Consider the following 23,086-nt stretch of genomic DNA (forward strand, 5'->3'; position numbering starts at 1 on the left):
GGGACGTGATCGTTCCCCTCTATTTGACATTGGTGAGGCCTCATCTGGAGTACTGTGTCCAGTTTTGGGCCCCACACTTCAAGAAGGATGTGGATAAATTGGAGAGAGTCCAGCGAAGGGCAACAAAAATGATTAGGGGACTGGAACACATGAGTTATGAGGAGAGGCTGAGGGAGCTGGGATTGTTTAGCCTGCAGAAGAGAAGAATGAGGGGGGATTTGATAGCTGCTTTCAACTACCTGAAAGGGGGTTCCAAAGAGGATGGCTCTAGACTGTTCTCAATGGTAGCAGATGACAGAACGAGGAGTAATGGTCTCAAGTTGCAGTGGGGGAGGTTTAGATTGGATATTAGGAAAAACTTTTTCACTAAGAGGGTGGTGAAACACTGGAATGCGTTACCTAGGGAGGTGGTAGAATCTCCTTCCTTAGAGGTTTTTAAGGTCAGGCTTGATAAAGCCCTGGCTGGGATGATTTAACTGGGAATTGGTCCTGCTTTGAGCAGGGGGTTGGACTAGATGACCTTCTGGGGTCCCTTCCAACCCTGATATTCTATGATTCTACGCTGGGGACTTCTGCCGATACACTGTGTAGGTCAGGGATTTCATCTCTTCATAGCCCTGACTCACAGAGCTATGCCAGCAGTGTCTGTATCAGATACATAGCTTTCAAAAATAATCATTTGGGTCTGCTTGCCCATGCTGTCCATGTGGTATTGACCCATGACGACATGCTGTCCTGAATCACTATGTACGTTAGAATTTTTGTAAAAGTAAATATGCCTACAGAGGTCAGATTAACCACTACCCTTTTATTGTGCCATAAAATGTTCTTTCAGTTGCAGTATTGAAGTAATTAGCACAAGTAAAACAGGAAACCATGAAGGTTAAACTTTTGATCCCATTAAAGTAACCATTTCTAAAGAGTCAGATAAATTAAGCCTTAATGAGACATTATCCTTATCATCTGGGGACATGAACAACCTTGAACTCTTTGCAGCTAACTAATGGATTTATTTGAAATTAATGCCTATGATCTGCTATACTTCGAAGTTTAGTATGTACTGAACTGACTTTTAGTGCCAAAACCTTACCCATTTCTTGCAAAACTTGAAGTGAGTAGGATGGTGCCCGATGCTAGCTGTAGCCTGCAGTATGTAATAATCTATACCAAAAATGGACCTACAGAGAAAGCAAAACATGCTTGGAACTCCATTGCATCACTAAGATGTGGGTGAGCCCTGGAGCTTGCAACTCCAGAAGCCTATGTCCTGAAAGAGGTTCAGTGTCTCTCTGAGCTCTGTGGGGTGCAGTGTCAAATCCCTCTGTACCCGATGTCCTCTGCTGGCCAAGAGAGACAAAGCACCATGCAGACCTATGGCACTATATAAAAATGTTAATCAGCACTGTTTATATGCGTGCCTACAGGCCCCAGGCAAGATCAAAGCCCCATTGTGCTGGACACTGAAAAGAGGTGTAGTCAGAGACTGTCCCTCACCAAAGAGCTTCTAATCTAAATGTACAGGACAGGCAAAGGGTGGGACTCATGAGAGAGGAAATATCATTATCCCCATTTAACAGATGGGGAAGTGAAGCGCAGAGAGACTAAGTGAAATCTATGGCCGAGATGCAAATTGAACCCAAATCTCCTGCGTCCCAGTCCTGTGGCTTACGCATGAGACCATATTTCCTTTCTATCGTTGTTGATGAAAAGAATATTTACGCAGTATTAGATATGGGGCTGGGCTGCACATCCTGCTGGAGCTCTGCACCCTGTTCATCCAAGCCCCAGCAGCCGGCACTGACATACGCAAGCTCCCTTTCCTTAGAGGAAGCCATGGAGGATGCAGCCTATCTGTGGAGAGTTGGCATTTGTAGGTAGTGCAGACAGAGTCACGGGGTTTCTTCTCCTTCAGGGCGGCAAGTTTGTTTTTTCACTTATTTACCGTCCAATGTGTGTTCGGAAGCTTGCAGCTTCACCAGGCACTTATCTCATGGCCAAGGAAGGCAAACAGCCAGCCTCTGATGCTGTGTTAGAAGGCTACGGTTGGTGTAATGAATGAGCCTCCTATAATGATTACTCCTTGTGAGGAGAGTGGGGTAATATAGAAGGAGCAACGTAGCATGGAAGAATACACATGGTTAAATGCATTTGATTGCTAGGACTCAGGGACGTGTTGTCTGTACCAGCTGTGCACGCCAGGGTGCTTAATACAGATAGCTTAGCCGTTAACATGGTGAATTCAAGTCTTGTGGTTTTTGCTAGAAGTCTGGAGGCCAAGTGCAGTTCAGACACTTGGAAGGAATAAGTCTTTGCAAATTCGGACATGTACAATGCTTTGGCCTTTCTTCCCCTGGCCAAACTGAGAACCTAGTTATTTAAAAAAAAAAAAAAAAATGCTCCCAGCACCAATGCACCCTTTTGACCTCGTAACGTGCCAGGTATGGATGCATGCATGTCTACACACAATCAGATGAAGGGAACTGGGGCTGGGAGTAACTTCTTGCAGAGGAGAAGTGCCTACATGCTGGAGAAAGCATGCATTCCTGAATCAATCCATGATGTTGGCAGAACTCTTGTGCAAGGAAGCAAATGTTAAAATTAGTAATTAATGTTTCCCCTTTTTTGATCCAAGTGGTTAGTCAAAGTGTAGGTTGTTTCAGCTGGGAGTAGAAATTGATGATGGAGTCTGGTATCTTCTTTGATGTAGCCTTGTTTTGTTTACAAGGAACGTACAAAGTGCTGCTTGTCTGAATGCAGGAGGACACAGACACAAAAGTAGTTTCTTAGCTTACGGCTTTCAGCTGGCACCCCTGACAAAGAACCTCTCTCTTGGCTTCTCTTTGGGCCACACCAGGCTTCCACCCTACTGCTTGGTTTTCTTACTGAGACTTGTTGTTTCTGTCTGTACCCCAGCTTGTCTTTTTACACACACACTCCAGCAAAAGCCATAGTGTAGACACACAGTTATGCTGGGGAAAAATGTACAGGCTGCTCTGTCCCTTTTAAGGGCCAGGTGGCCAGGGGCCAACCCATCCAGTTGATTATCAGACCCAGCTGGGAAGAGGTCATGTGATTTTTATAAAGGGCTTGGTTGGAGGGGAAAAAAGGCTGCAGGAAAACCGTTGGCTACTGGCTTACTCGAAGGGAAAGGTTTCTGGGTCCCTGCAGCCTGTTTTAGTCATGGAATAACTTTGTTTGCATTACTTTGTGAGTAGAGGTGATCAGAGCGCTTCCAGTTTTTTGGGAAAATGCTGATGTTTTGAACTCAAAATACTCAGTGCAAAGGGATCAAGTGCAATGAATTTTTGTTGAATCTCAGGCAGAGTTTTGATGCCACCCTGTCTGCCAGGCAGGTCGCCTGGGGGATCCCAGAGCTTGCAGGTCTGTTGCTATGAGGCAACCCTGCCATGTCAGAGCTTCCAGGCTCTGAGACTTCTGAGCTGGCAGCCTCAGGAACCAGCTGGCCTGCGAGTCCAGAAGCCCTTGGGTTCCTGGCCCTGGGGCCTTCCACATGATGGTGATGCCCAGAAGCTGCAGACTTTGGGAGTCCCAGTAGCTGCTGACTGAAACTGGCACTTCTCTCAGTTTCTTGACTATTGTTCAGATAGCAGCAATAGAGCAGGTCACACACTGAGCTTGGGACACTGCAACCCTGTGGCCCATCTGTATGGCTTTGCAGGGACTGCCAGCTTTGCTTGAATAGGTCTTGGATCTTGAAGATGAAAAGTGCTATGTGAGGGCCAATAATTATAGTAACAGTAATAAGATGCACTTGGAATCAGTCTTAGAGCTAAATTATGTGTGCAGCTTCCCCAGGAGAGGCTACAAGAAACCCTGGCCCCCAGTGTTCTAATACATGGGGTAAACTTAATCTGTATCCCAGCATGGCAAGAAAGGGGGCTGACTAGTACTGTCTGTGCCACTGTCCATCCCCTGAGTATCTGCAGAATTTAATAGGACTGAGAAACCTACAGAATGAAAACCTTGCTAGGCAATCTTTAAATCAGGTTTTCTTTCTCTAGTCGCTTCTATCAGACTTTTCTCCAAGGGTGAGGAAAGTCTTGCTCCTCTATGCACCATGTCTGTGCTGAAGGTGCAGCAAGATCCACAATGCCCTGTGCTTTTCTGCAACATCTGCGAGGCCTTATTTCTTTTGATGGCAATAGTGCCTTCAGGCACTGCACCTCCACCTCCCCACAATTAGGCCTATAGTCAAATTGTTGTTTTCCTGAACGGTCAGAGTACCAACAGTTCCATTGACAAATTGATTATAGTAATTTCTCTTGCTTTCTCTATGCCAGTTGCCAGAGGACTGGTAATTTCCATTAGTCTCTTCCCAAGGATGTAGAGGTGGGATATGTTTGTTTTCCTGTGATGAATTCTGCATGAGTGCTTTGTTCCTTCACACAGAGGACATGGGGAGGAGAAATAAAAATACCCCACCAAACAAGAGAGAAATACACAGAGAAGAAGGGAAGTGCTGTAAATCGGAAGGAAGGGGGAATTTAATAAGCCCAAAGGGGTGGGAAGTAGGAAAAGAAGCAAAAAGAAAGGAAGGGGATGCATTTCCCTGGTTATATAAACATTGTTTTTTCTGTTACACATTTTGTATGTAGTTATTTACTAGTGTGGGGCATTTATGGCAGAAAATATTTATCATTGAGTTATCTGTTGAATTAGTGTCTTCCATTGCACATAACTGTATAGCAGGGAAAGCTTGAACACAGGGCTAAAGCTCAGGGCTAGGGCACGCGGGCGGCCACCCAGGGCCCCACTGGTCAAGGGAGCACCGTGCAGAGGTGCTAGTGTCAGAAACTGCGCCCTGTGGAGCGCCGCTTGGGGGCGCACCCAGAGTTCTCCCTGCTTCCTCCTGGCAGAGGAACATGGGGCAGGGTGCAAGTGGCCACACACAGATACTGCTCGCACCCCCCTCAACATTCCTCCATGCCCCTCCCATGGGGCTGTGACGGGGGGAGTGAGGAGCAGCATCAGGGTTCCCTGCATTCAGCTCGCTTTCCCTATCTGGGCTGTGCTGTGAGGCATGAGGAATTGCTGCTCTCTGCACTCCCCTTTCACAACCCAGGTGGTGAAAGTGCCCTGGCTACAGGGAGCCCTGATGTTGCTCCTTGCTTCCCCTACCACATACACAGCGTCCTGGGTGTCCACGGAGGAGCAGCAGTCAAGGTGGGGAGCGAGCAGCAATGTCAGCTGCTCCGTGCATCCAGGACAGTTTCCCCACGTGGGCGTAGGAAGGGGTGCAGGGGCTAGCGGCAAAGGGGGCACAGTGCAGGGCTTGGGGTGCAGGAGAGGGGCAGGGGTCAAGGGCACATGGGGTGCAGAAGAGGGTGCAGGGTTGAACGGGGCACAGTGCAGGGGTTGGGGGTCCAAGAGGGAGGTGAAGGGGTTGGGGTGAAGGGGAGAGTGGGGAGCCCACCTGGGCTGTGCCCATGGGGGACAGGGATACCAAAATACAAGTTTGCCCGGAATGACATTTTCCCTAAGGTTGTCCTTGCTTGAACATATGTATGTTGTAGCTCAAGGGTTCTTGATCTTTCTCATAGCCTGGACCACATCACACCTAGACTCTCTCTAGCTGTCTCACAGGCTATCCTCCCTTCCATTTACAACTGAATGGCCCACTTCTCTTCCCTTTCATGATCACATAACAACATCCTTGTGGTCAGCTGCGGCAACTGCTTATATAAGTAGTATTCAGAGTCTTTTTCCATCCATCCACCCACCCACTGTTTCATGTTACTCTGGAAAGGCAGCTCTATTGCAGGGATTGTACTTGGTGGCTAAGTCTTTACCAGCAAAAGGCAACACCGTAAGAAATGAATGTGAAAAGCATAAGAATCGGCCCAATTATACTGTAGAAACATAGCACGGTTGTTGCAGCTGGCAACAAGGAGGGACCCTGCAGCAAGTGTCCAAGCAGCTCTACACAGGCTACCAATCAGTGCTCTGCAGGCTGCCACCATCTCAGAATGTAGAAGGTAGAGAAAGGTCGGGTATCATGTGATCAGGGGTGAAAGTAACTGAGGCCACTTACTGGTACGGGGCGGCTCTGGCCCCCGGAAGGGGCGGGGCCTCAGGTGGAAGGGGTGGGGCTGGGGGGTCAGCGTCCCCCAGCCAGCCCTTCCAGTCCAGCTGGCCCACGCCGCCCAGGGCTCCCGTGTTGATTCAAAGGGCCCGGGGCTCCGGATGCCGCTGCTGCCATAGCGGCAGTGGTGTCCGGAGCCCCAGGCCCTTTTAAATCACTGGCCCCAGGGCAGTTGCTCCTTTTGTCCCCCGGTGGCGCCACAGCAAAGCGCCACGGCGGCAAAGGACCATCGTTAAAGCGCTGCCGCGGCAGTGCTTTAACTTTACTGCCCCTTCGCCACGTCAGCGGCCCTGCCGGTAGGATCCGTCCTGCCAGGGCCGCCGACGTGGCGAAGGGGCAGTGAAGTTAAAGCGCTGCCATGGCAACGCTTTAAGGATGGTCCTTTGCCGCGGCAGCGCTTTAAGGTTGCTGCCCCTTCCCCCACCCGCCCCCGTCGGTGGCCAGCAGGGCCGCCGACAGGGGAGGCAAAAGGGGCAGGGACATTAAAGCGCTGCCAGGGCAAAGGACCGTCCTGTGGGCTGGGTATGGGCTTTACTGTGGGCTGGGTATGGGGTGGTGCAGGGTCTTACCGGTACGCAGTACCGGCCCATACCGGCTAACCTTCACCCCTGCATGTGATAATCCTAGAATGCAGGACTGGAAGGGACCTCGAGAGGTCATCTAGTCCTGTCCCCTGCACTCAAGGCAGGGCTAGACCTTTCCTGATGGGTGTTTGTCTAATATGTTCTTGAAAACCTCCTGAAGACTGGGGCCATATGTTGTGTTTTGTGACACCTTACTAGGAGAATATTCCAGGTTTGCCCTGGCATCTGAAGCATATTTATAGATTAGGAACAAGACCCAAAAGGGACTTTGGCATCGCAGCACCTAACTTGTAGGCACCCTGTCACCCAGTGGCATCCTCAGCCCTGAGTTAGGTGCTCAAGCTCCCTGTACAGTGCATAGGGAGAGGTAGGAGCCTAAGACAGAGCTTAGAAGCCAGCAAGCTGAGTGGCTAGCTACCTAAGCTAGCCAGTAGGAAATGCTGAGGAGCTGGGCCTAAGCCCCACCTCTCAAAGGTAGGTAGGCACCTAACTCTGCTCAGGATTCACAGATGTGAACCCTCTCCTGGAGTTAGGGCTGACCTGGCTCAAGTGACTATCTCGCAGTAAAAACCCAGACATCCCCATCTTTTCATAGCCCATAACCCAGTAGTTGGCGCCCTCACCTGGGATACAGGAGACCTATTTTCAAATTCCTGCTCTGCTTGATTTGGAGCAGGGACTTGAAGTTGGGTCTCCCACATCCCAGGGACTGGCCACCGAGGGCTGTCTGTTGCGCAAGGTAAGCATGCTCAGAGCGTGCCTGGCAAGTTGGGCCCTTCAGGCGAGGTAGTTGGAAAATCCTGTCAGGGCTTAGGCGTGAGCTCAGGTGCCGAGCAGCTTGGTAGTATCAGAACTTAAGTGGTATTGCACATGCACACTGGTGGAAATATAGAAGCCTATGGGACTTTACAAGCAGAAACTGAGATGCCTGCTGGGTTAGGTGGCAGCTGAGCAAAGGTTTTAAGGATCTCAGTGGTGCTTAAATGGGTGGATTTAGGTGCCTCAAAGGGCAGATATGCACCTAAATCTCTTTGTGGATCTAGTCATAAGCCATACTGGGTCAGAACAAAGGTCCATCTAGCCCAGTATCCTGTTTCTGACAGTGGCCAATGCCAGGTGCCCCAGAGGGAATGAACAGAACAGGTAATCATCAAGTGATCCATCCCCAGTCACCCATTCCCAGCCTCTGACAAACAGAGGCTCGGGACACCATCCCTGCTCATCCTGGCTAATAGCCATTGCAGTTTTCAGTCTAAAAGTATATTAAAACCACATTTCATAGGCACTGATAGTGCAGAGAGTTTGCAGATGCCCTTATGCATTTCAAAATAACCCACACAGCCTTAGACTTGAGAACTGATTGCTGGTAGTGGGAGCATAACAGTTTGAAAACATGCCATATTTAACTTCTAGACTTTGGCCAGGCTAGAAGATATTTTAGACTCTGACTTGGACATGCTAAAAGAGATTGGTCCTGAATTCAGAGTTTCAGCTGAAAGTATTGCTAAAAATGCAATTAACGTGATCATATATAAAAAAGTGTGTGTGTATGTATGTATATATACACACAAGTTCAGCAAAATGTTCCCTGTTTAGTCTTAACCCTGGATTCCTGAACACCCCACAATATACCCAGAGAGCCTGCCTTGACTTCAGTGGTTTTCTGTAGGGTTACGTGTGTCTTCTAGTAGGATCAGAGACTTGTGGTGCAGTAGATCACAGGTGTAGTGTGGTGCCCAACCACAGAAGATATATTTTAGTTTTGGAATTCTCTCTGCTTACAGCACATATTTATATCTTAAGGATGTAATTTTAACTTATGATTCTCAATTCAGAAACACAGTTTTCTATCAGGTGACCTAAAGGAGCAATTCCATTAACTCAGCCACTAGAGGGAACTGTCATAAACATACAAGCCAGTTATTTAGTGTGGCTCTTTTTTAAAAAAGCACACACACAGAGACCACTGAATCACAGCATGCCTAAATCCAGAACTTTAGGGTTGAAGTCTTTTTCTTCCACACGCAGTGCCAGGTTTACAATGGCACCATGGAGCCGGGCCCGTGCTCAGAAGGGGCCCTGACCTGCTCTGCTTGCACTATGCCCTGAGACCCCGCCAGTCTGCTGACTTCCCACCCCCACCCCCACCCCACCCCACCCTGCCCACCACTTGCTCCTCTCGGCCTGCCCACTGTCCAGCCAAAGGCTCCTCTCCACCACCGGGCCCCTCACAGTGCACCTTCTCTGTGCCTCCTGGCCAGACCCCAGTGCACCTCCGGCTCCAGGCAGTCTCTGCTTCCCACCATCTGTGGGGCCCCACCTGCCTCCCTAGAGCTGAGCCACCTGGGACTGATGCAGAAGCCCGGCCAATCTTGGCCATTTGTGGGGGGCTTGGCTGGGCCCCTTCAGGCAAGTGGGTCCTGACGGGGGCAGGGCAGGCCCTGGCCTCACTGATCACACCACTTCTGAGGGGTCGGAGTGATTCCCCGCCCTGGCACCAGCTCTGGCTGCGCTGGCGGCTCAGCCCGGCAGACACAGTTGCCTTCCAGCAGGGCCAGTGAGCAGGGCCGGGAGGCAGGGTGTGGGGGAGTGAGTCTCTAGAGGGCCTGGGCTGGGTGCTGTGCTGTGAGGGGGCGTGGAAGTTCTCTGTGTGTTGGGGCACTAGGGAGTGGGAGTTCTGTGTGGGGTGCGGGGCAGGTGTGGTGTTATGCAGGGTGCTGTGCATTTGTGGCAGGGTCTGGGGGGGCTTTGGCCATAGGGAATTGGGGGTGGGCAGAAGTTCTGGTATTGGGCAGGGGGGCTATGTGGCACAGCATGGGCCCACCCACGAGTGGAAGGGGCATGCTGGCAGCACAGGGCTGGGCAGGCCATTGTGCGTCTGGCAACTACCGGTTTGTAAATAGTGCCCTTGCACTGGGCTGGGTGGAGCGGGGCCACCTCTGTCATGCCATATTGCCCCTGGCTGGCCCCTCGCTCTGGGGACCGACCTCTCCGCGCCATGCTCCATTGCCCCCATGGGGGGCCCACAAATAAGTTTGGCACCAGGCCCACAAAAGGTTAATCCGATCCTGCCCCCATGTGCTAGATCCTTGGCTGCCATGAAGAGAAAGTAAATGGAATTTTGAAAAATACATTCATGGAAAAAGCTGAAGACATTTTTAAAGTTGACGGTGTTCTAAATATACACTTAGAAGAGCAAAAGTGCATTTGCACCTGCAAAATGAGTACTTGTGTATGCATTGCATTACATGAGAATATTTTGTAGGTGCAAATTACATGGCCTATTTTTATTAATTTTTTTCTGAGAATACTGAAATAACCATTGCTACTTAATGTTAAAATCATTAATAAACTTAATGCTAATACTGTTCACTTCAGAACATGCCTATAATTAATTTTTCTGAGAAAAGAGGTATACTAATATTTTAAGGATAATATAATAACATTATAGCTGCGTAGATAAAAACACTCCCCCTGTCTATTCCTCCGCCCAGGTGCTTGGGGTGCTGTACAAATTATGTTTTAGTTACATTTTAATAAATACCTTCATAAATTCAAACACATAAAATGAATGGAGATGGTCCATGCAAAAAGAAGAAAAGAGGGATGATAGGAGATCAATGATAAATACCATGGGCTTGATTCTCTGCTGTGTTTGAGAAGAGCTCATGTGTAGTGGAGATGGGGAGCTAAGAGGGATCACAGCTCCTTGATTCTCAGCCACCTAAAGTTACAGAGGGGCAACTTTTGACTTGTGGTGCTGGTGTGAGGGACCAAAGGCTAATCTGGCACAGTAGAGTCACTCTCCCTCAGGCCACTTTCCCTGCAGTGCTCTCTTCCTGCCTGTTCTTGTGCTGGGTGGCCAGCTCCAGGGGGTGGAATTAGGTAGCAGAGCTGGTGCAGGAAGAAGCAGAGCCACCTCTGCCAGCATTGGGCCACTAGAGTTTCCCCAACACCAGGGGACATCACTACAAATCTCTAACCACTTTTGGTTCACTTTGCGCCACAATGTGGAGAATCCAGCTCTACCTGGGGCCAGTAATGGTGTCACTAATCATGGCTGATGTAAAGGTTAATTAATCTAAATAACTTTGGCTAGATTAGATCAGTTATTATTAACACACACAAAGCAAACTTTAGACCCCATTCAGATAAACCTTATCCATGGGTATGTCTACACAGGGATAAAAAACCCATGGCTGGCCCAGGTCAGCCAACTTGGGCTCGCAGGGCTTGGTCTCTGAGGCTGAAAAATTGTTGTGTAGGCATTCGGGCTCAGGCTAGAGCCCAAGTTCTGTGACTCTTCTCCCTCACAAGGTCACAGAGCTCGGCTGCAACTGGAGTCCGAATATCTACACAGCAACGTTTAGCCCTGCAGCCTGAGCCTCGTGGGCCTAAGTCAGATGACCTGGGCCAGCCATGGCCATGCTGGAAGGTTTTGATCCCTGTATAGATGTACCCAATGCAGCGTGACTGACTTACTAATGCATGGGTTTTATGGACTGTAAGTACGCTCATTGCATTCACGTTTGAAAATGCAGCCCTCGATTTCTGCCTAATTTTCTAGTGCTATTTAAATTTGGAGTGTTTTATGGTTCAGTTCTTGAGTAGTGATTTATGGCTCTCTCTTTTCCAAAGGAAATAAATAGGAAAACGGTCAAGTACTGCCTGCCTTAAGCAAAACCCCCTTTGATCTTGGTCAGAGCTCTGCCTGAGTAAAGACTGCAGTATATGGCCCTTCATCATTATATTTTGTCCTAAACATTCCTGCTTCTGTGTTGATTAAATTAAAAGGTTTGTCTTTGGGTGTCTTAGAATTTTTTCCTTTGTCTTGTAGATTGTTGTATGCCAACTTAGTTCAGCAAAATTATCACAGTGGGAAATGTCTGTATGTAGAAGTCTGGCAATTAGATTTCAGCAGTTCCCACACCAACTCTCAATCCTACACAGTTACTATATATATTTTGTCCTCATGTTGGCAATGTTGGATCATATTAAAGAAGTTCTGTATTAAAATCACAAATGAGTTTGATTCCCTATAGTTTAAATTCCAGGGTATTACTAATTAAGAGGTCTCTTGGTTTTTGGTACTGTTTCTCTCCCTCTATGTGTGAAACTTGCAAGCTGCTAATTGTGTTAGTACATTCTAAGACAGAGTCTGTTCTCAAAGCAATTCTTTGTAACACAACTACTCCCACAGAGAGAGACTCAAAGCAATACTCTGTAACAATAGAAACAGCACCCAGAGACTCCCCGCCCTTTTGTTGTATTCATCTCGCTTTGTTAACAATTGTGATTAAAATAGAGATAGAGGATGTATGTGGATGGATGCTTGGTGTGGATAATAACTGAATGATCAGGGAGGTGCCAGCCTAAGAATGCAGTGTCCATCAGCTGAAGAAGGCGTCAAGTGGAAATAACCAGAGGATCCCCAGAGGGTAGACTGGAATCCACCTAACAGCCTCAAGAATGGGAGAACCAAAGAACAAGATAACATCTAGCAGCACGGAGCCGTCAGGAACGTGCTATCTGCTGATTGATTCAGCAACAGCATGATGAAGCAATTCCCATAGACTGGCATAGGAAGAAATTCCTATAAAAATGGACTCTAGAAAGTGAGAACTTTGGTTCTGCAAACTGATTCTGCAAACGAACTTTCAGGAGCATCAGATGTGCATCTGACAAGGCCCTGCTCCCTCCTCATGTCCAGGCCACCTGGCCAGTGGCTTGGCATGAGCGACTCTAAGGCTGGTAACTATGATAACAACCTTGCAGAAACTGTGTGTGTGTGTATGAACGAATGTATGAATAAATATGAGATTGAATGGAATGTTATAGCTAAAACTTACTAAAGCTTACTATGATTCTGTATTCACAATAAATGTGGTATTTTGCCTTTTCCTCTTTAATAAGATCCTGCTGGTTTTTATTTTATTGGTAACAGCAAAAAAAAAAAAAAAACTTGATTGTTTTCCCATTATGACTAGATTGAAACCTTCTGCTTGTTTTTGTTTCATGTGGAAATGGTGGATTCTGGCTACCACAGGGTAGAGGGACGTGTCTGCTTGTACATGGGATCCTTACCCTTATTAGAGGACATTATCCAGCTCAGTTTAAACAAAGTTCAAACACAAGGTAAATGAGACCCTGTGGCCTGACTTTCAAAACCCTGTTGGAAGCCAGTAGGCACTGCAGGTCCTTGGCACCTCTGGAAATCAGGGCCTTTGAAGTGTGCAAAACTCTCTATTATGTTGCACTGGCAAGGGCTTGGATTGATGGGGAGCTAAAAGAAAACAACTTGTCACCGCAAAATGAGAGGATCGTTAACTTATTTCCCTCCTGAAGTCCATTCACTTGGTCTTTTTCTTTTTCTGCATGAAGTTCAAGCTCCTCATCCTGTTTTGTATTCTTTCAAGGCCCTGCACAAATCCATCCCTGCCCGCACAGTGCTCTCCTTTTTCTCTCATGTCCCTCGTGCTCCACTTTGCTTTCTTCTGTGGCAGTCAGACCTGGCAGCTAAGAGAACAGAGGCGCTGATTTTCTGAGTTCCCAGAAGGTGCTTGACCCCCGCTCCGCCCCAGGCCCTACCCTCGCTCTGCCTCTTCCTGCCCCTGATCCTCCCATTCCCTGCCAGCGCTTCCTGCATGCCGCTGAACAGCTGATCACCAGTGGGCAGAAGACATTGGGAGGGAGGGGGAAGAGCTGATCAGTGGGGCTCCAGTGAGTGCTGAGCACCCACTGTTTGTTTTTTTTTCCAGGGGTGCTCCAGCCCAGGAGTTGGCACCTATGTAGGAGAGAGAGGGAAGGTAGGTATATCAGTCCTAGAATGGTGAAGGCCCTTTTCCCTATGAACTGAAAACCGGTTACCTCAGGTTAAGTAGAACCACCTGAGTCCAATTAAAGGCTGCTGGTGACCTTTAAAAAGCCACCTCCTTGTGAGAAAGAGGGAGGAGAAAGAAGAGGTAGCAGGGAGAAAAGACTTCTAGGTGGAAGGCTGTTCTCCCTATAGGAGAAACAGTAACATTTTCTTGTATTTGTGGAAGGACTGCAACCAGAAGCCAGCATAATGAGTCCATGCCTTCCTCCAAACTGCCCCCTTTGAGCTTGATCCAACTGCCATTGACCTTTATGGGAGCTGGATCAGGCCCCTTCTCTCGTCACTCTGTTTCATGTTGTCTTTTATGTCTCCTCTCCATCTGGAACTGTCTGTGAATTCTCATCACATCAGTGACATTCCTGGCTCCCTTCAAATTTCTCCTTAAAATACACTTCACTCAGGAAACCTTAGTAACAGCTACACTAGAGAGTTTACAGTGGTGCAGCTGTTCTGCTGTAAACTGTCTTTGTCTTTGGAGCTGTTCTATGCTGACAGGGGAGAGCTATCCTGTTGGCTTAACTACTCTAGCCCCCGTGAGAGGCAGTAGCTATGTTGGCAGGAGAACCTCTCCCGCTGACATAGCGCTGTCCACACTGGCACTGATGTCAATTTATGTGTAAAGTGTAATTTATGTCGCTTGGGGGTGATTTATTCCCCATCCCCACCGCCCCGAGCAACATAAGTTGCTGACATAAGCTGTAGTGTAGACATAGTCTAAGGAGATCTCAGTTTTGCCAGCAAGCACCATGTGCATGGAATAACCCAAGTCCCAGACCTGTGCACTGTGCGGTTTAAGATTTTGTTGACATTCATTTGGGAGGACCTATATGAGTCAATCATGATTGAATCACTTGTGAATAATGCAAATCATCCCCCACTCAGAGGAACATAGGACTTGCCAGACTGGATCAGATCTGAGGGCCATCTGTCTGTGCCAGATGCTTCAGAGGAAGATGCAAGAAACCCTGCAGTACATACATGTGGACTAATCTGCTCCCCAGCGGAGTCTCCACTTTACCCCATAAGAGTTAGAGATTGGCTTAAATTCGGAAGCATGTGGTGCCATATCCCTCCTCTTTTACAAGTATTTACTATGATGCTTCTGAATATTTCTGATAGCCATATAAATGTCCAGTCCCTCTCTGAATCTTGCTAAGTTCTTGGATTCAGTGATATCCTATGGCAATTAGAGACACAAGATGGGTGAGGCAATATCTTTTATTGGACCAACTTCTGCTGGGGAGAGAAACAGGCTTTCGAGACATACAGAGCTCTTTTTCAGTTCAAATCAAAATAACTGTGGGGCTTGAAAGGTTGTCTCTCTCCCCAGCAGAAGTTGGTCCAATAAAAGATATTACCTCACCCATCTTGTCCCTCTAATACAGTGGTCTCCAAACTTTTTAGATCACGCACCCCCAGGGCCAGCTCTAGGGAAGCAAAAAAAGAGAGCTGCCACTGGTGTGCCACCGAAGACGGAGCAGGGAAGGTCTTGCACACCCCACTTTGGAGACCACTGCTCTAATATCCTGGGACTGACACGGCTACTGCTACACTACATACATCCTATGGCAATGATATTCAAAGCGTGATTATGTATTGTGTGAAGAAGAATTTCCTCTTATCAGCTTTGAATTTGCCACCTTTCAGTTTCATTGAATGTCCCCTTGCTCTTGTGTTACGAGTCAAGGAGTACAGAAGTTCTTGATCTATCTTCTCTATACCGTTAATTATTTTACTTTTATCATGTCTCCTCACTTATCTCCTCTCCAAAGCAAATAATCTTTATCTTTTCAGGTTTCAGAGTAGCAGCCGTGTTAGTCTGTATTCGCAAAAAGAAAAGGAGTACTTGTGGCACCTTAGAGACTAACATTTATTTGAGCATAAGCTTTCGTGAGCTACAGCCCACTTCATCAGACGCATTCAGTGGAAAATACAGTGGGGAGATTTATATACAGAGAGAACATGAAACAATGGGTGTTACCATACACACTGTAACCAGAGTGATCAGGTAAGGTGAGCTATTACCAGCAGGAGAGCAGGGTGGGGGAGAACCTTTTGTGATGATAATCAAGGTGGGCCATTTGTCAACTGCTGGAAGAACGTCTGAGGAACAATGGGGGAGGGGGAATAAACATGGGGAAATAGTTTTACTTTGTGTAATGACCCATTCACTCCCAGTCTCTATTCAAGCCTAAGTTAATTGTATCCAGCTTGCAAATTAATTCCAATTCAGCAATCTCTCATTGGAGTCTGTTTTTGAAGGTTTTTTTGTTGAAGTATTGCCACTTTTAGGTCTGTAATTGAGTGACCAGAGAGATTGAAGTGTTCTCCGACTGGTTTTTGAATGTTATAATTCTTGACGTCTGATTTGTGTCCATTTATTCTTTTACGTACAGACTGTCCAGTTTCACCAATGTACATGGCAGAGGGGCATTGTTGGCACATGATGGCATATATCACATTGGTGGATGTGCAGGTGAATGAGCCTCTGATATTGTGGCTGATATGATTAGGCCCTATGATGGTGTCCCCTAAATAGATATGTGGACACAGTTGGCAACGGGCTTTGTTGCAGGGATAGGTTCCTGGGTTAGTGGTTCTGTTGTGTGGTGTGTGGTTGCTGGTGAGTATTTGCTTCAGGTTGGGGGGCTGTCTGTAAGCAAGGACTGGCCTGTCTCCCAAGATCTGTGAGAGTGATGGGTTGTCCTTCAGGATAGGTTGTAGATCCTTGATGATGCGTTGGAGAGGTTTTATTTGGGGGCTGAAGGTGATGGCTAGTGGCATTCTGTTATTTCCTTTGTTGGGCCTGTCCTGTAGTAGGTGACTTCTGGGTACTTTTCTGGCTCTGTCAATCTGTGACCCACATAAACACCACCCTATACCAGAAACCTACTGACTGCTATACTTACCTACGTGCCTCCAGCTTTCATCCAGACCACACCACACGATCCATTGTCTACAGCCAAGCTCTACGATACAACCGCATTTGCTCCATCCCCTCAGACAGAGACACACACCTACAAGATCTCTATGAAGCATTCTTACAACTACAATACCCACCTGCTGAAGTGAAGAAACAGATTGACAGAGCCAGAAGAGTACCCAGAACTCACCTACTACAGGACAGGCCCAACAAAGAAAATAGCATTAATGCCAACAGCTGAACAGCTCATTATTCTGAGATGGATTTAGGCATTGCCACCAAGTGAAACAAAGGCCACGGACAGCAATCAAGAATGTGCCATGTCAGAAACAGTTGCTTTATTGAATTGATGTTCTTGGACTACTTTGGCACGTGTGCCCAGAAAAAAGACAGTTTCTCTGACAATACAGCGCTAAGAGTCATGAGATGTGCCCTCAGATGTCCTATCACCTCACGCTACTGAGTGCAGCACCAGTGTGAATGCTGTAATAATAGCTTTGAAGAGTGGTTTATGGAGGCCAGATCAACTCAAGGGGTCACACTTGAGCATCAGTCACTCAAATGAGTTGTGAACTGAAGACTAGGCCTTAAAAACAGGCCCTTGTGCCTTTCTTTTTTCACAGAATGGCAGGCTTTTGTTGGTATATGTCACACCTCAGCATTATTCAATGATAATTCATTTAAACAGGCCTCCCAGTTTCTTTTTTCTGTAAAGCTCCCACCAGCAAATAGTTTGAAGTCCTGGTGGCTGAAATAAGTTCTCGATTCTGAAATGAAGCCTGTGATACAAATAAGTTATCATATGACAGTGTAATCTTACCTAACAATGCACTGAGCTGGTACATTATGTACATGCCTGTCAGCACAAAGAGTCTATCCTTATAATTGTGATTGCTTAGAGGTTGACAGGATTTGTCTTCACCCAGTTTTAGTACCAATTTAACTAAACCAGTTTAACTTTGTGTAGAAAAGCCTTTACAAGTACATTATCTGAGCACTGATCCTTTGATTAATCTCTTTGAAGTTCCTTAGGAGGAGAGGGCAGAAAGAAAGGAGAACCATACCATCCAATAACAGCAATAGTTTTGTCTAAACATAAAATTGAACCACTTTAACTATGGGTGTAGATAAAGCAGGACTTATCAGTATCCCAGATTTACAAATGTGGAAGGTGAGGTCTACATGTGATTTATTATTATTATTATTATTATTTATTATTACTATTTTTTTAAGTGCCTCACATGTTGGTTGCCCCACTAAAGATTCAATTAAAAGAGCTTTCTGAAAACCAGTCCCTTTTAGAGTGTCATAAGTGAGGCACCCAAAATCATGAGTCACTGTGACCCTTAGAGCATCCCCATGCCAGAAAAGCAATGGGCTTCCTGGTATCTAGCAGTGAGTTTCAGATAGGGTTGCCAACTCTCCAGGATTGTCCTGGAGTCTCCAGGAATTAAAAATTATGCCATGTGATGAAACCCCCAGAAATATGTCCAACCAAAATTGGCAACCCTAGTTTCAGCTGGCCTGGCCAGCTCAGTGAACCCCAACTCACTATTTTTATAATCTGTATTTAAAAGGTGTCATGTAATATGTCATTGGAAAACTAATAACCCATTGATGATTAATATTCTGGTGTGATGTATGTACGATCAACCCACAAAAATTATACAGATGTGCTGGAATTTCAACTAAAATGTGTTTAAACCAGGCATGACGGGGGGGTTGATAAAGTTTTTTGTCCAGACAAAGGAGTGTGGTTCTCCCTGCTTGAATGTGTCTCCCATGTAAACTGAGCAAGGTGTGACCAAAGACACACACAAGCACATTTGCGTGTGAGGCAAACAAAGTCATCAGGAACGTAAGTGTGGAGAAAGTGCTCATTTAACAATCTCAACAGGCGTGGAGACTGCAAACCCAGGAAGTCTTCCTGCTGCTTGAATCGGGGTCAATGAACTTTGAGAGAGAGACCTTTCGAAAGATTTATTGGTCTGTAAAGAGAGGGCAGAGAATCCCTAAATTATCTTTCACCTGAGGAAACAAGGAAAACTAGTACCTTGGACTCTGTGGGGATCCTGACTAAGGGCATGGCTACACTTGCGAGTGCTTAAAGCAGCCCCATGCGCTCTAACTCATGACGCGTCCACACTGGCAAGGCACGTAGAGCACCCTGACTCTGCGGCTAGAGCGCTCTGGTAATCCACCTCCGCAAGAGGCATAATGCTTGGTGTGCCCTGGCTGGAGTGCTATGGCGCTAGTGTAGATGCCCTGGCCTGTTAATGCACTCTGATCAGCCTCCAGACGTGTCCCACAATGCCTGTTCTAGCCACTCTTGTCATCACTTTGAACTCTACTGCCCTGTCCTCAGGTGACCAACCGTCAGACCCGCCCTTTAAATTCTCTGGGAATTTTGAAAATCCCCTTCCTGTTTGCTCAGCAAGGCACGGAGTGCTCTTAGCACATCTTTCCAGGTGACCATGTCTCCACACGCCAGGCGATCCCCAGTATGGAGCAATGGCAAGGTGCTGGATCTCATCAGTGTTTGCGGGGAGGAAGCTGTCCAGTCCCAGCTGCGCTCCAGCCGTAGGAATGATACCTTCGGGCAGATATCAAGGGACATGATGGAAAGGGATCATGACCAGGATGAACTGCAGTGCAGGGAGCTTAAAGTGAAGGAGCTGCGGAATGCCTACCACAAAGCGCGGGAAGCAAACTGCTGCTCCAGTGCTGCCCCTGCAACATGCCGTTTCTACAAAGAGCTGGATGCGATACTTGGGGGTGACCCCACCTCCACTCCGAGTACCACCATGGACACTTCAGAGCCCAGTTCAACAAAGCAGGAGGAAGAGGCGGAAAGCGGGAGTGAAGGTGCTGAGGAGGAGGAAGACACCCCGGCATCCCTAGATGCATGCAGCCAGGAGCTGTTCTCAAGCCAGGAGGAAGGTAGCTAGTCATGGCGGCCAGTGCTTGGGGAAGGACAAACACCAGAGGAGGTTCCTGGTAAGCGGCTTTTATTTTGGGAATGAAGTTATTCGGTGCGGGCTCTTGGGGCGAGGAGAGTTAGGGCTGCATGCATGCTTAGATGCGGAACAGGGTGTTGATGTGCTCTCTCACATCGCAGAAATCGGCCTCAGTGATTTCTTCAAAGGTCTCATGCAGAAGCTGTGCAATGCGCTTGTGGAGGTTCCTTGGGAGCGCTACTGTACTCCTTGTCCCAGTTAGGCTAACATGTCCATGCCACTGTGCCGTGAGGGGCAGGGGGACCATTGCTGCACACAGGCAAGCTGGATATGGGCCAAGGCAGAAGCTGCATTGTAGTAGAAGACCCTCCCTTGCTTCCCAGGTCACCCTCAGGAGCGAGATATCTTCCAGGACAAACTCCTATGGAAAATGTGGGGACAGTGTTCAGTATAGGGGCCTCCTGCAACTGTTGGCTCTCCCCAAGGCACAGAACCCCAGAGGGGACAGTACAGCAGTCCCCCTCGACTGTGCTTACTCACCATTTTGGAGCTCCTGTGGGTTATGTGTGCTCGCTTTGGGATGGCCAAACTCTGCTGTTTAGACTATGCTCATCTTTAAGTACGGGCGAATCATTGCTCTGTCTGTCTGGTGTGAACAATGCTGCGTCTGTTAAGTGTTGCATCTGTAAAGGCAAAATGCAACCTTGAGATCTCAGCCATCCGTGTTATCACTGGCCGAAAGACTCCAAAGAATTAGGAAGAGGCCACGTAAAAGCAAAGAAGGCATGCTGCATGAAGTCATGCAGCAGTTCCTTAATGAAAATCAGAAAGTGCAGGAGCGGAGGGAGAGTGAAAGGAGGATCCACCAGCAGAATGTGGAGTGCCAGCACCAATGTGCGGAGCGGCTGCTAAGCATCATGGAGCGCTAAGTACCCACTGCACTCAACCCCCGTCACCATGGATTTTAGCGAGCCTGAAGTGCAGCATTCTTTGCACAGCACCCCAGACAGGAAGGCTGAGTATGAGAACAGGACATACGGAAATCTGTGATTGAACCATTCCCCACCCCACCCCCTTGCCCTTTCTGTTTCCCTGTTTTTCTTTTCAGTAAATGAATTTTATTTTAAATAAATGGCTTTTTTTTGGCTTTGAAAACATTCTTTATTATTGCATTAAGTAAAAGATACCTTAGCTCAGGAAAGCAACAGGCACTGCAAGTCAGTGTAGCAAACAGATTCTTACTAACACTGGCACCACTGTACTTCACTCCCGTTCAGGGCACCAAACATTACTGGTGGCTTTCAGCCTCAAATTGCTCCCTCAAGGCATCCCTAATCCTTGCAGCCCCGCGCTGGGCCCCTCTAATAGCCCTGCTCTCTGGCTGTTGAAATTCAGCCTCCAGGTGTTGAACCTCCGAGTTCCATGCCTGAGTGAATCTTTTTCACCCTTCCCTTCACAAATGTTATGGAGGGTACAACACGCAGATATAATCGCGGGGATGCTGTCATCGGCCAGGTCCAGCTTCCCATACAGAGTGCGCCAGCGGCTCTTTAAACGGCCAAAAGCACACTCCACAGTCATTCTGCACTGGCTCAGCCTGTTGAACCGCTCCTTGCTGCTGTCAAGGCTCCCTGTGTAGGGTTTCATGAGCCACGGCATTAAAGGGTAAGCAGGGTCTCCAAGGATCACAATGGGCATTTCAACTTCCCCTACAGTGATCTTCTGGTCTGGGAAAAAAGTCCTGGCTTGCAGCTTCCTGAACAGGCCAGTGTTCCGAAAGATGCGGGTGTCATTCACTTTTCCGGGCCAGCCTGCGTTAATTACCATGAAACACCCACGGTGATCCGCAAGCGCCTGGAGAACCATAGAGAAATAGCCATTTTGATTAACGTACTTGGAGGCTAGGTGGGCTGGTGCCAGATTTGGAATATGCGTCCCATCTATCTCCCCTCCGCAGTTAGGGAAACCCATCTGTGCAAAGCCAGACACAATGTCTTGCACGTTACCCAGAGTCATGGTTCTTCTGAGCAGGATGCGATTAATGGCCCTGCAAACTTGCATCAACACGATTCCAACGGTCGACTTTCCCACTCCAAACTGGTTAGCGACTGATCAGTAGCTATCTGGAGTTGCCAGCTTCCAGATTGCAATAGCCACCCGCTTCTCCACCGGCAGGGCAGTTCTCAATCTCGTGTCCTTGCGCCGTTGCGAGCTCCTCACACAGCCCCATGAAAGTGGCTTTTCTCATCTGAAAGTTCTGCAGCCATTGCTCGTCAACCCAGATTTGCAGGATGATGTGATCCCACCACTCATTGCTGGTTTTTGAGCCCAAAAGCGACATTCCATGGTGGTGAGCATGTCCGTGAATGCCACAAGCAAACTCATCTCATATGTGTTACGAGAGTCTATCTCATCCTCTGACTCCTCACTATCAGTTTGTAGCTTAAGGAGCAACTCGACTGCCAAACGTGACATGCTAACGAGACCCATCAGCATATTCCTCAGCACTTCGGGATCTATTCCCATAGACTGAAAGGGAAGATAGAGCGCGCAGTACAAAAAACATTGAAAGATGGCGCCAAATGTGGATGGAAGCACAGGGACTACTGGGATGTGAAGTGATGCATCACAGGGCGTTGGGACAGGACCCAGAATGCCCCGCACCCCCCACGCCTTTCCACAAGCCACAGCGCCAGAATGGGAAGAGGTGCTCTGTGGGATAGCTGCCCATAATGCACTGCTCCAAATGCCGCTACAAGTGCCGCAAATGTGGCCACGCCAGTGCGCTGGCAGCTGATAATGTGGACAGACTGCAGCGCTTTTCATACTGCGCTCTCAGAGGGCTGGTTTTACTCACAGTGCTCTACATCTGCAAGTGTAGCCATTCCCTAAGAGCTAGTCATTTATTGCTGGAAAGAGAAGATTGGTGAGGTAACTACGTGGAACAAAGACTGTAGCTTGTTAAGTTAGGCCTTAGCCATTAGAAAGCATATTCTTACTTTGCTTTGTTTGTAACCCTTTCTAGCTTTATTCCTTGTACTTGAACTCATTTAAAACCTCTCTTCAATAACCTTTTTACTTTTTATCTAAACCAACCCAGTGGTTTGATTGAATTGAAGTGATTGTTAACTCCAGTCAAGATAACAAGCTGTGGTTTCTGTCTTTTGAAAGGAGCAGCAAACTTATTATCTGCTGTGAATGCACAATGAGGGGGCTGTGCATTGCAGAGAGAGATCTCTGAGGAACTCAAGGACTGGAGTTCACGGATTGTTACCTGCTAGGCAAAGTTTAGGCTGGGAGAGCCCTGAGGAGTTTGCTGGCATGGCAAACAAGCTGGTGGGTTAGGGAGTTATCACACAGTTTAGCAGGAGCAAAGCTCCCATTTGCTGAGGTTGAGAGGGTAGCACAGTGTCTCACAGCTCTAAGTATCCCTAGCAGCTTGTTGCAATCACTATTGAACATTTAGGCCAAATTAATAGGTCAACATCTCGCAGCATATTTGCAGCAGAGTCAATAATAAAACTCCTATCTAAGTACCAGTCCTACTCTATAACCACGAGCTCACCCCTCCTCAGATCCAGCAAATTAAAGAGCAGAACATGCACTCAGTCAGATTTATTTTGAATTTCCCAGTCAGAAATC

The sequence above is a fragment of the Lepidochelys kempii genome, chromosome 2 (genome assembly GCF_965140285.1).
Source record: "Lepidochelys kempii isolate rLepKem1 chromosome 2, rLepKem1.hap1, whole genome shotgun sequence".
Taxonomy (NCBI): domain Eukaryota; kingdom Metazoa; phylum Chordata; order Testudines; family Cheloniidae; genus Lepidochelys; species Lepidochelys kempii.